The 15,246-nt window shown below is 35.2% G+C and overlaps 1 pseudogene; it reads left to right on the top strand.

The window, feature by feature from the left end:
* The first annotated feature begins 2,757 nt into the window (after positions 1–2,757).
* Positions 2,758–10,760, top strand: LOC101719666 (exportin-6-like; annotated as a pseudogene).
* Positions 10,761–15,246: the final 4,486 nt, after the last annotated feature.

Raw genomic sequence — 15,246 nt, 5'->3', positions numbered from 1 at the left:
CACAGTAGATTTTTTGCTTTTGTAAAAAAATGTATTTATCATTCTTATTTCTTCCACTGGATTTTTTTCAAACACATTGTTCAAAGGAGGCAAACATTTCAGAAGTCTGTGAGGAAGCCAGAAATCCTCTTGAATGGAAATTTTTATTAAGAGATAAGCAAGGCTGTGACAAAAAATAATCCATATAAACAAAAACAGCTAAATGTTGTTATGTGGGATTAGAAGCACATACTTCAAATAAAACATGAAATATATCCACTGCATTATGGAAAGAGGTTTACTGTCAAACAGCCAATTAAAACCTAAAGTATACTGAACTGTAGACACATTTATATTCTACAGCTGGAATGAATCACAAGTGGATTTTCTCCTTTCTTTTTACAAAGAAAACAGAATGGATTTCACATACAATAGAGTACATATTTTCAAACAACATTGACACATCTTTATTGTTCAATCTGCTACTTGCAAAATTAAAGTAACTTCTTTTCAGTTTGTGGACAGTTAGTTTAGCTGCACATATTAAGAGACAGCCTCTACCTGAGTTAATTTACCATTTAGAGCTATGTGAATGTGGAAGTAATCCTCACAGTAAATATGTACTCCAAAGTAAACGCTGCTGTATCCCCAACATGAAGGATAGATTCAGCTTAATATATAAAACCTCTGGCAGTAATTTCCACCTTCTACAATTAAAATCTAATCATGTGTTGAAAATAAACAGTGTGATGATTTGATTTAGTTTATTATGTGTAGTAAAAACCTACAAAGCTCTTTTATTTGAAATTTTGTTTTCTTTTCATTAGTGAGTATATCTACATTTAATATATATATGCATATATACTCATTGTGCAGTGTATACTGTCGATTTCATGAAGACAATTACAGCACAGACACACAAAGATTATTAAGAAATGCAGTTGGCTAATAGGAGCACCACTGGAGACTATCATTTGCCTAATAAAGATACCTAAGAAATCAGTGACCCAATTAATAAAGGAAAATAAATTCTATACTGCTGATTCAATTGCTGAACATATAACCTTTAATCTCTTTTATTAAATGCAAGCTAAAGATACTAGGAGTGCAGTTAGCTAGAAAATACTGTATTAACGACTAATATTTATGAATGTATGAGCATATATTAAGAGCTATTATACATACTTTGCATGTATTTCCTTTTTCCTTTTTTAAATTGATTATTGATTTTTCACCTTTTACACAATGTTTTATTTTTTTCTCTTTATATTTGAACTAGTTAGTAATATTCTAAGATAATATACTTAAAAATACTATAAAGGGCCAGGGATTTAGCTCAGTGGTTTTGCTGCCTGCTGCGCAAGTGCAAGGACTAGAGTTCGATCCCCAGTACAAAAAACAACAAAAAATACTATAAAGCTATAGTAATCAAAACAACATGGTATAAACACATGGGATAAGGAACAGAACAGAGAGACCAGAAGTAAGTGCACACATCTACAGCCAACCCATTTTCTACAAAAGTGCTAAGAACACACATTAGAGAAAGGAGAGTCTTTTCAAGAAATGATGATCACAAAATATGGTATCCATAGACAGAAGTATAAAACTAGAACCCTATCTCTCACCAGTTATAAAAATAAAATCACCTAAAGATTTAAATGTAAAGCCTGAATCTATGAATCCTATAGAAGAAAATATAGAAGAAATGTTTCAGGAGATTGAAATGGCAAGGATTTTTTTTAACAACACCCCCAAAGCAAAGGAAACAAAAGCAAAAATAGAGAAAAGAGATTACATCAAACTGAAAAGTTCCATAGAGCTTAGCTTAATCAATAATCATAAAACAACTTGCAGATACCCAAAGGATAAAAAGTTAAGAAAGAAATCAAGTAAAAGTGAAAATAAAATAGAATAGTAGAAGAAAGAACTAGCAAATTTATTCTACATAAAGAAGTGTGTAATTGCTAAGAGTTGAGTCACAAATCTAACTGATTTTACCAGAGATCAAAACAAAAAAAGAAGTCAATTATAACAGTCAGTATCCCAAATATAAGATACCAATTCAGAATAAGCCTGAAATGCCTCCTTATATTAAGGTATGAGAAAAATTTCTCCCATGGATCCTTATAAGAATAATTCTCCTTAACTAACTTGAAAAGTTACTCAATATTATGCTTGTCATATATACGTTATTGAAAATCATAAATCCTATCAACAAGTGTGGCTCACTCATACTAACTTACTAGGGGACCGAACAATGGTACAGGGTGCTCTGGTGATCTTATTCAAACCACAAGCAAATTTAGAATCTATAAATAAATGGGCTACTAATATAGGTTAATGGTTTTTAGAATGATGTCATGTTGGACATGGTGGAGTGTGCATATACTCCTAGTTAGTCCAGAGGCTGAGGAAGAAGGATCCCAAGTTCAAGGATAGGCCGGGCAACTTAGCAAGATCCTGTTCAGAATAAAAAGAAATTTTAAAAGAGCTGGGGATGAAGCTCAAGGGTCAAGCACTTGCTTAGTATTTGAGGGCCAGGGTTCAAATACCTCATACCCATACCAATAATAATAATAATAATAATAATAACTTGTGTAATAAAGAGCATTTTGCTCTGTCATAGAGGCCAAAGAATGAATAAGTATGTAATGGTAAATATGGTGAGTTTGGGGATCCTATTACTATTTTGCCCCAAAGAACTCTTTACTCATAAGTTTGGGGCTTTCTTATTAAAAGAGGATCCTTTGAAAAATAAAAATCTGTGCTGCTGCTATGTACATGCCACTTACTGGTCTCACTGGCCACCTTATGGCCCATCCTTCTGATCAACACTCCTGTCTTCAGAAAGTGTTCGACAAGGTCACAGTTGCTTCTGCCCAGAAACTTGTTAATAAGGCACAGGTGTTGGTGTGCCAAGCACTCTCTGAGATCTCCCAGCTTCCATGGCCAAACCTACCCAAGAGTGAGCAGCAGTGGCCCATGCATCCTATTAACCATGCCAGCCTCACCTCTACACTCTTCTGGGACTGTCACAGCCTAAACCCCAACACTGACAGCTCCACAGAGAAAGGTACTGCTGGCTGACACCTCCACAGAGAAAGGTACTGCTGGCTGACACCAAAGTGATTATTAATGAGATGCTTAGTGTCTTAGAAGATATTGTGGGGAATATCTCTGGAGAATCTAGCAAGTTTCAACAGATCTACTACTGGTCACTGCAGGAATCCATGCAGGTTTACCTGCACCTCTTTCCAGCTTTTATCCATCCATCAGATTTGACTGATAAAACGCTGAGCTTCCTCACTCTGTTTAGAGTTCTAGGATTACAGGTGGGTGTGCCTTTACCTGGACAAATCACACAGACTTGCCTCAATATTTTGGCCAAGGTCATCCTTCATTAAGGTGAAGTTCCTGAAGATTCTACAGGTGGGGGTGTGAGAACCTGGCCAGGTGTTCAAGCCCTTCCTCCACAGCACCTTGGGCCTGTGAATGGAGCAGGTGTACCCCAGCATGGCTGAGCACCTTCCCCTAATGCCAAGGCCAAATTGTTGAAATTCCTTTTCCAAAGGCTCTACCACAACTGGTGCTACTACTTCTTCAAGTCTTCCATTTTGGCCAGACACAAGGGAGACACTGGAAAATGGAGTAGTCTGGGCAGGTCATGTGCACATCAGTCGTGGGGAAGAAGTGCCCAGGACAGCTCACCACAGTGCAGCCTTCCCACCATTTCACCTTCCCGCACAGCCCACAGGGAGCTATGTGATGCCCGGATGGTTTCTATTCAGCCTCACTTGCTCCTCCAATTGCCCCGACGTCTCTGCTCTGCCAGACATTTGCAAAGACTCATGTTTTTGTTCTTGTTCTCTCATCATTCATTCCCTTGTGATCCTACAAAAGGAAGAGGCTTAATGAAAAATAAAATACTTAAACTGCTGTTATAAAAGAAAAAGAAAAATGTAGAATGGGTTTATTGTAGCATGAATTATAGCAATGAAAAAGTTATGGTACAAAATCATACATAGCGATGGCTAATCAATAGTGGAAACAGTAACACAAATTTAGTTCTAAAAGAAGTAATTTTACGTAATTGCTAGAACTAGGTCCAAATGCAACTATGATTTTGACAAATCAAAGAGAGAAATCAATTCCGATTCAGCATCAACATGAGTCAGTATGCTGCAGTCCTTACAGTTCGTGATTATGTAGACTAAAAGAAATATGAATGATTTCTACAAGATACTAAGCAAAATACAAAGTGATATGGATAGGATGTTTACAACTATGTAAAAATATATACATGTAAATGATAGAAGTAAATACACAAAGATAAAACCACAAGAGTGCACATTAAAGATTTCCTTTCTTTAACAAAAGACCAATTCTTTGAGAATAAAGTTTTAAATTAAAAGGCAAACCACCAGTAATAGAAAAGTTTGCACTAAATATAATTACAAAAGTTTTAATAACTTTACTATTAAAATTAATAATTATTAAGTGATCAAATGAAGGTTTTAAATTTTCCACTTTCAATAATTTGGAGTTTGACTACATAATAACAAACATTATAGACTAATTATAACGCACCAAGAAATTTTTTAATTGCCTTACATATATAAATTCACTTAATCCTCATGATAATGCTTGTAAAGTGGGAACTATTTTTAGAGATGGGTAGGCTGGAGCCACAGGACTATGAAAAAACTTGCCCAAATCATCTGGCGAGCAAGTGGTGGCTATGGGATTCAATGCCAGGCAGTGTAGGTATGGAGCTCATGCTCTTGGGCCAAACAATAACTGACTCTTAAAGCAAATCCCTCTCCAGCTCCTCTTCAGGTGTACCTTACTTCATGATCTTATGTCAAGCAACAGTAATACTATCCTCTCTCATCTACATGCCATTCTGTAATTTTCTCAATGTTGTCATGTACTATCTGATCTGTCTCTGATTCTAATGTTGCTATTGCACTGTATCTACTTGACATTTGTAGCCACTTCTGTAGAGTTGACTTCATGGTCCTTCATTTCACTGGACATATTCTAGATCATACTGTTTAATACTTCAGATTAGAAAATAATACACAGTTGTTCTTAAATTTCATAAACTACAGATTGTTATGGAAAGAAGGGAACAGACCCATCTACTATACTATTCTAATTTGTTGGAAGATTTAAGGAGAGAATTACATCTACAAAGGTAATGGCAGACACTGCACTAACCTTAGGGTCTTCTCAGACATGATACGTAAATGTGAAAGTGGTCAGTGCCAATATTAATCAGACAAATACCTTAACATTAACTCTAATGTAAATAATAAATCTGTAAAAGATTAAACTGTGATTTAACTATCATTTTATTTATTTATTTATTTATTTTTTGATACCAAGGTTCAAACTCAGGACCTTGCACTTGGGAAGCACACCATGAAACCACTGAGCTAAATTCCCGGCCCTTAATTATCATTTTATTACCAAGAAAAATTACACAAATATAGATCCCAGCACGAAGACAGGCCCCTATGATATGTCACTGGTAATTCATATTTGAGGGCAATACAGGAAGCATAAAAAGGGCTTTGTGCCCAGTCAACATTTTAGAGTTTTCCTATAAATGGAAAACAAACGTCTTTGTACATGCATCTCTTTTAAACTTCCATATTGTTAGAGCTTTTTACAGTTGAGATCCCCAAGAGCTTGAGTAGCTAGAAAGTGACAGGTCATAGCAACATGGAAACTTCAGTGCTCTTTTCCACCTAACAAAAAGCCAAACCCAACAAATATTCAATTGAATATTTGCTTTAATGATAACTTAAAATGCCTTTCTTTAAAAAGTGACTTAACTTTCATAGGACAAAGGAAAATTTTCAGTAGAAGAAATACAAGAGAACCCAGACAAAACTGAGTTCTTGTAACTTAGCTCAAAGTATGAAAAAGGCTCAGTTATCATATTTAGTTAAAATAGAAAATTAATTTTACAATAATCAATTTTTAATATCAGAAATTATTTAGATTAAATGTGGCTTCTACCTCTTTTGAGATTCAAATCATCTTGATGCCTTAGGTGAAAAGAGAGTATATATTATCAGAAGGATGGGAAAATAAATTTGTTTTTGCTTTTGTCTTTGTTTCTGAGTGAGCAATGCTTATTTAGGAAAAATAAATAGGAACACATGGGCCAGGGATTTAGCTCAGTGGTTTCGTCCCCTGCTGCACAAGTGCAAGGACCAGAGTTCAATCTCTGGTACCAAAATAAATAAATAAATAGGGACACATAAAGAAAAGATAAAATCTAAGAGATTCACAAACTTACCACCTAGCACTAATAAATACTTTATAGTAGTAATGCTTATAAGACACTAAGCATGTCCTCTCACTATTCTAAAAATTTTTTACGATGGATGTGGAGCTACACATCTGTAATCCTAGTTCTCTGGGAGGCTGAGGCAGGAGGATTATAAATTTAACCAACAACTGGGCAATTCAGCATCTTACCAAGACTTTGTCTCAGAATTTTAAAAAATAATAATAAAAGGGCTAAAGATGAAGCACAGTTCAAAAGTCCTAGGTTCAATCCCCAGTGCTACACACATAAAAAAAATTTTTATATATTAACTTATTTAATCCTCATAACAAACCTGGAGTCATAGAATAAAGTCATGCAGCCTCCATTTCACAAAAAAAGAAACTGACCACAGACAGGTTAACAAAATTGCTCCAAATAACATAGTTACCAAGTGGCAGTAAGGCTTCAAACCCACACATCTTGGCATTAAATCAGTATTACTGCCACTCTTCTCTGTTGATGTAAATTGGTTTTCACACCACATTTAAGATTAATATTAAAGAAGTAAATAGTTCTGTGGAATCTGAACTCACATGTTACATATTAGAGGAACTTATGCACTGACAAAATTCAGAGAAAGCTATAATCTGAAAATATCTAACATTTTAATATCATAATATTGTCTACCAAATCAGCCAACTATCAGAAAAAATGCAAAATAAATGTCATTATAAATGGGAAAAAATTAGTTCAGTAGTTCCTGAAAATGAGTTCAGTAGAAAATGTAATGGTACTATTATGGTTAGATTTCATATTAAATTGCCTTATTTTTATCAATTCAATATTTCCCCACTCAAAGTACTTTCAAATGATCTCATGATCAATACTAACTGAAATTCAAATTGAACAAAGTAAGACTTTTACGTGATTTATTACACACATTCTCATATATCTCATGACAAAGTCAGTGGAGATCCATCTGTAAAATTAACAAGATACTTTTGAAGCAAACACATGGAAACTTCACCAGAATGAGGAGTGGCTTTATTTCACTTTACTCCTCAACACCGCCCCGTTAGTGGAGCTACCAATGTACTTTAGCTAGATCAAAGCAATCTTTACCCCTAAATGATTCAAGTAGACAATATAATACATGAATAAATAGCAAAATAAAAAAGTATAATTTTAATAGTTCCTGACTTCTAGATTGGAAGACAGCATTTCAATATTTGACAGAAATCATTAAATAGTTGTTTTATGAGTAAAATATTTAGTTATTCCATAAAGCCACAATTAAAGAAAACTCTTATATTCGCTATACAGAAACATAGTCTATATTTTAGATTCCCTATAGTCACCTAGCTTTTTATCCAATAATATATAAGATTGTTTACATTATTAGGGAACAGATAACTGGAGATCTTAATTATATTTCATAGTATTCTATAATGAGAAGCTGTGATAGTAACTTTCCTTTGCTGTGGCAAAATACTCAAGAAAATCAACTGGTAAAGAAGAAAACTTTATTTTGGCTCATGGTTTCACAGGTTTCAGTCCATGGTTGCTTGCCCCTGATGCTTTTGGACCTGTGGCGGTTGGTGCATGTTGCCAGAGGGCACATAGTAGAACAAAGTTGCTCACAAGGCAGCCAAGAAGTTGAGGGATAGGGTCCCAATACCCACTTCAAGGGACCAAAGAATTGACTGGGGAATGGGGATTTAGATAGCGGTATCCCCTTCACGGGCATGACCTCCCACTGACCTGACTTCCTCCCACTAGTTTCTACCTCCTAAAAGTCCTACCTCCCGATATTCCATGGGCTAGTGATGAAGCCTTTAGCATAAAGCTCTTTAGGGGACCATAACAAAAACAATATTATAAATTATCTAGTTGTGGCAGAGCCAGACTTAACTGTTTAACCTGGTTCCATTTCTTCCTGGGTACATACTCAGACTACATGTCACAAGATTTCTTGCTGTCTTTACATGTGGCTAAACTCTACACAGAGGATTGGAAGTGAGCATTATGTATTGTTCTACTTCCAGACCCAGCCAGTAAAAATACCTCCTACATCTAACTTTCTATGCTTTTTTTCCTTATTAAGGTGACTGGACTGGAGAAGACCCATGTTCATGATATTCTAGAGCTGGATCCCACTAGTACACAAGAACCAATCAGTAAATATTCAGTACAGTGAACTGTTGGTAGTTGAAACTTGACCATGGTGAGGGTATTTACCCTAGAGAAATCAGCAAATTCTGCACATGAGGGCTCCCTCTGTCCCACTCGCTCCTCTTTCTTAAAGGTTGTTCACAAACACAATCACTGCTGCTACAATGGTACTGTGACCTGCATGAGGAAGACGACAGAGCCAGAATCCAGAAGGAACTTGAGTCTCTGTTTTACTTTGGGGAAAAAAGCCACCTGACCAATAATGCAGACATTAGATTATTTTGTGAGCAAGATACAGGGCAGTCTTTGTGCCCACCTTCCCAGGCTCATTAATAGTGCCCCTGTCACTGGCAAAATTGTCTCAGTTAGAATTATGGTCACTCCAACAAGATAAAAACATAAAACATTTCTTATATTAAACTACTGAAAACTTGTGTTTACCTGTCACATTCTCTGTTAATGTCTCAACTAATACATTAGTTAAATCCCCTCACTTTACTATGCTGAAACGGATATTTGAACTTTGTAATAATTTTGTTGGAAAGAAAAACAGCGGATACACAGCCCATGTGATATGTGCATAAAGTAAGACCTAGAGAATAAAGTAATTTGCTAAATTGATAGTGACAGGACCACAAGTTCCCTTGACAAGAAACCCACAGCTATTGACAACAGCTATCTCTACATTTCCAAGAATCGTTTAAATATAGTATGTGACTTGGGTAATCATGATATCTTTTTGTTTTGGAGAACAGATATTCCTGTGCTTACTTTCTCAGCACACATCAATTAGGAGACAATAAGATAGTCCAGATGTCTCCTGGTGGCCATAGAAAACTTATTGAATGTAGTTTTTATGTCTCCTGGGGCATTTTGTTGCAAGGTTGCTGCTTTAAAATGTTTACAAATTAAAGCTTCTTGGTTTCACATCTAATCCAGTGTCCTGAAGATTTTTTTTTTTTGCCTCTAGAAAGTATACTATAGTGAGACCTATGACTAGAATAGTTCTTTATCTAAAATCAATCAGAATTATAGTCAGATTGAATGGGGACTCAAACTCAGCTCTTCACGTGTGCTCACAACACACACCTGTGCCCCTTCATAAAGCCTCTGGAGCAGAGACACTACTTGAACATTGGACGATAGGGTTTCTGTTTGTCTTAATTTCTGAATTATTTCACTGGTTGTTTATGCACAGATTCTTATGCCTTGATGTCATTATCTCAGATCCATTCAGTCCAAATTCTCAAAAAACCTGTTTCCATTCTATATTTTAAAATTATGACTACCATTTAAATCAATGACATACTTTTAAGACATTGACTGATTTGGTTTTCACAGGAAACATATAAATCTGGTGTGACTAGTATCACTACGATTAAAGAAACTCAGATTCAGAGACATTCAGTAAAATATACAAGTTCCCATAGCTAGTAAGAGGCAGAATTCAATTTAAACACACATTCATGTGACCCGAGAGACCACTTCTGTCTCCAGAGCTCTTCCTCAATCACCTCACTGCTCCTCAATAGTTACCTGTGTTCTAATTAATCGCTAACTGCATTATGCTTCATTGTACTATCACACCTCCCCTCACATTCACCTTTACCTACATAATTCCTTTTTCATGTCTATTTGATCTTAATCTATAGCACTCAAGTCAAATTCCACATTGGCCTCAGGCTTCCTTGTTGATTCTTTCCATGACTTCTTATTTCTCTCAAGTCTGAAAATCTGAGAGCCAGACAGAATTTGTATTAGTGTTAAATTGCCAAGGCCCACCATCTACAAAGCATCACCTGCTATTGCCCAGGCTAAACATCCTCATGATGTGTCTCACTTGATCTACAGAGTAAGATTTGTTTTTGTTTTTAATTCAAAATTGTTTCCAAAGCTTAACTTTTTTTAACTTTATAGAAAAGTGTAGAATTGGTATTTTACTGATGAGAAAATAAAAGCATGGAGAGATTGAAGTTTTGCTTAGAGCACACAGCTGACTTAATTGAAATGATCCTAGATACCCACAGTCTGAATCTGGTGCCCCTTCACCAAGTTCTGCCCACAGATTAACTGGATTATGTAGCTATTTCTTTTTAGTTGGATCCAAGACAGATGCATCCTAATTAGTTAGATGTGCCCCAATTACTATTATGATCACTAACAGACAATTTTAAGTATCATGGCTTTTGTTTATATTTCTTTAGGAATTAGTGGAGTTCTTGATGAATACTGGTTCATTTCCTCATCGAACATTGTGTTTCTGCTAGCTGAGCAGAATCAGCCCCGATTCTTCCTGCTGGCAATGAAGAAGAGAGGCAAATGAAAGAAATTGTTTGCCTCTGTAAAGTGTTGCACTGCTCCCACTCAAGGCTCTGTCCAGTCATAGAGACCATGCCAGCCATTCATGGGTCCCAGTAACTAGGTGGGACCACAGATATGAACAGAAGCTCTGTTAGGTTATATCACTTTAGGCAGAGGCCCTCAGATTGGACTGTATTAGAGGCAGATAGATCCAATTTAACCTAATTCTTTTTGGCACAGCCCCAGTAATATGAGGAAATTAATTTTTCAGAATAAAAACGTGACATTTGCTATGTGATATAGAATAACAAGTGCCAATAATAGAAAAAGACACTTCTTCATTTCTAGTTTCTCCATTTATTCAGCACCCCAATACATGGGACAAAGACAGATGGGTGTACAGTGATGCATTCATCATGTAAAGGGGTTCTCATTTGCTTAGGTACTGGTTAGTAATAATGGTCTATTATGTTTAGATTACATGAGACAAGTAAGAACTTGTTCCTAAATTGAACAGAATCATTACTTGCCAGATAGAAACTTGTTTCTAAATTTAACATGCATTGTATCTTGCCAGTAAATTGTCATAATTATAGTAATCAATAATCTAAAGAGCAGGTTATATAACTGCATTTTATGATATTTTGAATAAATAAAAATGTATATTAGCAAAATGGTAAGGCAACACAATCGTGTACTAAATAATGATGTTTCAGTCTACAATGGACTGTGTATACAATTGTGGCCCCATAAGTTTATAGGGGAGCTGAAAAGTTCTTATCACTTAGTGATGTCGTCATTACCCCAACATGGTAACACAACATACTACTTAAGTGTTTGTAGTGTTGCTGGTGCAAACCAATCTACTCTGCTGCCAGTCATATAAAGGCCCAACATATGCAATTATATATAATACAAAATACTTGATACATATAATAAATGACCATGTCACTAGTTTATATATTTATTATTGTCATTATTTTAGAGTGTGCTGTACTTATATTAAAAGCTTGCTGTGTGAAATTATGCAGTGTTACACTGGCAGTACCCTCATAACATCTCATGTGGCAATCAAGGGACTACATGAAGGATTGACCTATACCATGTATGTTTGTGTAGGTATACCCTGTCAAGTCTGCGTGATGGTGACATCACCTAGTGACACATATCTCAGTTGTATCTCATTATTAAATAATGCATGGCTACACATAGCACAGAAAAAAAGACAGTGTAATACATTCTTAGACATATTGTTTTTATCTTACCTAAGAAGGACAAAAATAAACTGAATAAACATCTCATCTCAACTGTTAGAAAAATAATCCCCACCTAGCTTCTAAAAAAAATGAGTGGTTATATAAGACCCTTGGGGACCATACTGAAAAGTACTTACAAAGGAATGGTCAAAAAGTTAGCCCAAGTTTCATGCAGCTCATTAGATGGAGTTGTACTGGATACCACCACCTCACTGCTCCTATCTCCCACAATAAACAAAGCACAAACACACACACACACATGCACACATACTAAATACAAGAGAACCAAAAAAATCCCCTACAAATGGTCATACTAACAGAAAGAAAATGAAAACTGTAGGTTTAAAAAAGGAGAACAAAAAATTACAACCAAAAGTGTAAATTATTTCCTAGAAGCCCGCATATAGAATTAGTGAATAGTGACTGGGATCACATAACCAAAGTAAGGACCCACTTGGCCTCCAAACCATGAGCAAACTGGTACTGACCCTTCTCCATAAAGACTAGAGAGTCAGAGAGTTACAGCCTTTTGGAAAGGTAACTAAGCCATGCCCAACCTTCAGCTGACAGTAACAGTAAAGTTGCTCTCTTTCTATTTGATGCCTTGGGTGTGAAAATATGTTGCAATCAGAATTCTAAAATTTAAGTCTTCCATCATCCATTGGTAAGAAAACCTGAAAGATATTGTACCCCAATTAGCAACCTAACCTAAGTATCTATCCAGGAATATTCCAATATTTGAGATTCTAGCAGAAGCAAATGTGAAAATGATCATTAATGACATGTTATCCGTACAAGGCTTACAGGAAGAATTTCATAAGAATAAAAATTATTATGAGTTCATCATACATGAAGAAACAGCAAGATACCCCAAGTCATTTCCTTCATTAATCTTTCAAGTTATTTTTGGACCAGATTGAGAGACTGTCTTGGTTTCTCTAATAAACAATCTCTCCATATCCTGTTGAGACATGCATAGCACCATCCAGGTCAACAGCTTAAACAAATTTTGTTCCATCATCCATGGAATAACCACAAGGTACACTTTAAGGGACATCTCAACAAATACTAGAAAATCTGTATCATACAACTACATTTTCTAAACATGACACAATAAACTTAGAAATAAGTAATCAGAAAAGTATTTCCATCTAACAAGGTATACTTGCAAGAATCAAGAAAAACAATTCTAACTATTGGTATGAAGAAGAATTCATAATAAAATATATGAAGTATGCTGAACTGACTGTTGAAAAAATACAAATTATAAATTTCAGAGATGCAACTAAAAGCAAAAATTAGAAGCTTATATCCACATATTTTTAAAAAGAAAAACACTTGAATTGATAACATGAGCATTCAAGTCAGGGAGATGAAAAAGAGAATAGCAAATACATTTTAAAATACAGAGAGAGAAAAATAGCAAAGATAAACACAAAGATTATTTATGTAAAGTAGAAGAAAGAAACAGAAAAAATTCTGGATGTTTGAAATAAAAAGAATACAAGACAAAACTTTTAAAACTGTCAATGATGAATGATTGTAAATTAATTATATTTAAAATGTAAAAGCTGGCAGAACAACATATTCTTGGTAATGGAGTTACAGATTAAAGTTTCAAAACGATAAAAGACTGTGCCGCTATAAACATGAGTGCACATATATTGCTATGGTATGATTCTTTTAATTCTTTTGGGAAGATACCCAGTAGGGGAATAGCTGGGTCAAATGGGACCTCTAGTCCTAGTTCTTTGAGGTATCTCCATACTGATTTCCACAGTGGTTGCACCAGTCTGCACCCCCACCAACAGTGGAGAAGGGTTCCTTTCTCTCCACACCCCCACCAGCATTTGTTATTGGTTGATATCTTGATACCAGCCATTCTTTCTAGGGTGAGGTGGAATCTCAGTGTTGTTTTCATCTGCATCTCTCAAATGAGCAGCGATGTTGAACATTTTTTCATATGTTTATTTGCTGCTTTTACTTCTTTGTCTGAGAAATGTCTGTTCATTTCAGATGCCCATTTTTGAATTGGGTCTTTGAATTTTGGGGGTATGATTTTTTTCAGTTCTTTATATATTCTAGATAGTACTTCTTATTCTGGTACCAATATGCATTTCATGAGGGTACCATGCTTCTCTACCACAGTTTTCATGACCTCCACGTGAATGTTGAAACATTTTACCTGGAGCCTTGATTTGATGTTTCTGTACAAATGAGAATCTCCACACCTTTTGTCATAGTCTATAATTTGCCTATGGTGTCTGAACTACTATCCATAAAATCCCTGCCATAATATAGTGATCGTCCATTAACATAAAGGCTGTTGTTTTTTCCAATGCCACTTTTTTAAATAGTGCATTATGTCACTGTACTATTTATTGCATTATGTCATTGGAAGGTTTGTATCCTACCTCTGCTCCAGCTCAGATATTAGGAACTATTTAACTTTTTTGATTGACTTTGTTACTTACAGATATTGAAGAAGACAAACCTCAGACACTGGAATATATTCTGATGTTCTGGCAGAGCAGCCTCACAAAGAACTCACACATTCAGTTTCACATATTGCAGGACAGCTAATATCTATTTCTCATTCACTCCTGGCATTAAAAAAATTGAACACCACCTTATGGTCAGGTAATGAATAATACAGAGTCCACCTTGGCAGTGAAAGGTACTTGGACAGTGAGATTATCTTCTAGGAAATGTGCATGATAAAACTATTTAATTCAGAATTTTCTTCTGTAGGAAATAGAATTATAGAAAGGATTGCACATAATTGGATTTTAATATTTGCTCATTTCTGTAAGGACACTGAATAAACTAGTTTATTTTTCAACCTCATACGTATTTTTTCACTTCAATATTTTTGCATATATATATAGATTATATATTTTAATCTCCTCTTTACCATTATTGTTACTAAAAATGGAACTAGTTTTGAAGACAATTGTGTTTGCATATATTTTCTCTAATCATTTTGAGTAAGAAGGAAGGCAGAAACACAAAATTTCTAGTACTTACAATTTCTATGTATTAAACATAAAACAGTATTTCCTTTGTATTCCTCCCCTCCTCCAAATGCATTGTCGAACACTACTGTCTTCACCCATCATTGATCATTTTGGGCTTTATTTTTCCTTTTTGATCACTTATTTTTTTCTTAAGGAATTCTTGGTATTGATATTGATCTTCTTCTAGCTAAACAAAACCCACTAATATACAATTTCAAGGCATATCATTCACAGT

Source organism: Heterocephalus glaber, unplaced genomic scaffold (genome assembly GCF_053883595.1).
Source record: "Heterocephalus glaber isolate CG9 unplaced genomic scaffold, H.glaber_assembly_v1.0 deba00001457, whole genome shotgun sequence".
Classification (NCBI taxonomy): domain Eukaryota; kingdom Metazoa; phylum Chordata; class Mammalia; order Rodentia; family Bathyergidae; genus Heterocephalus; species Heterocephalus glaber.
This window is presented reverse-complemented; position numbering and strand designations above follow the sequence as displayed.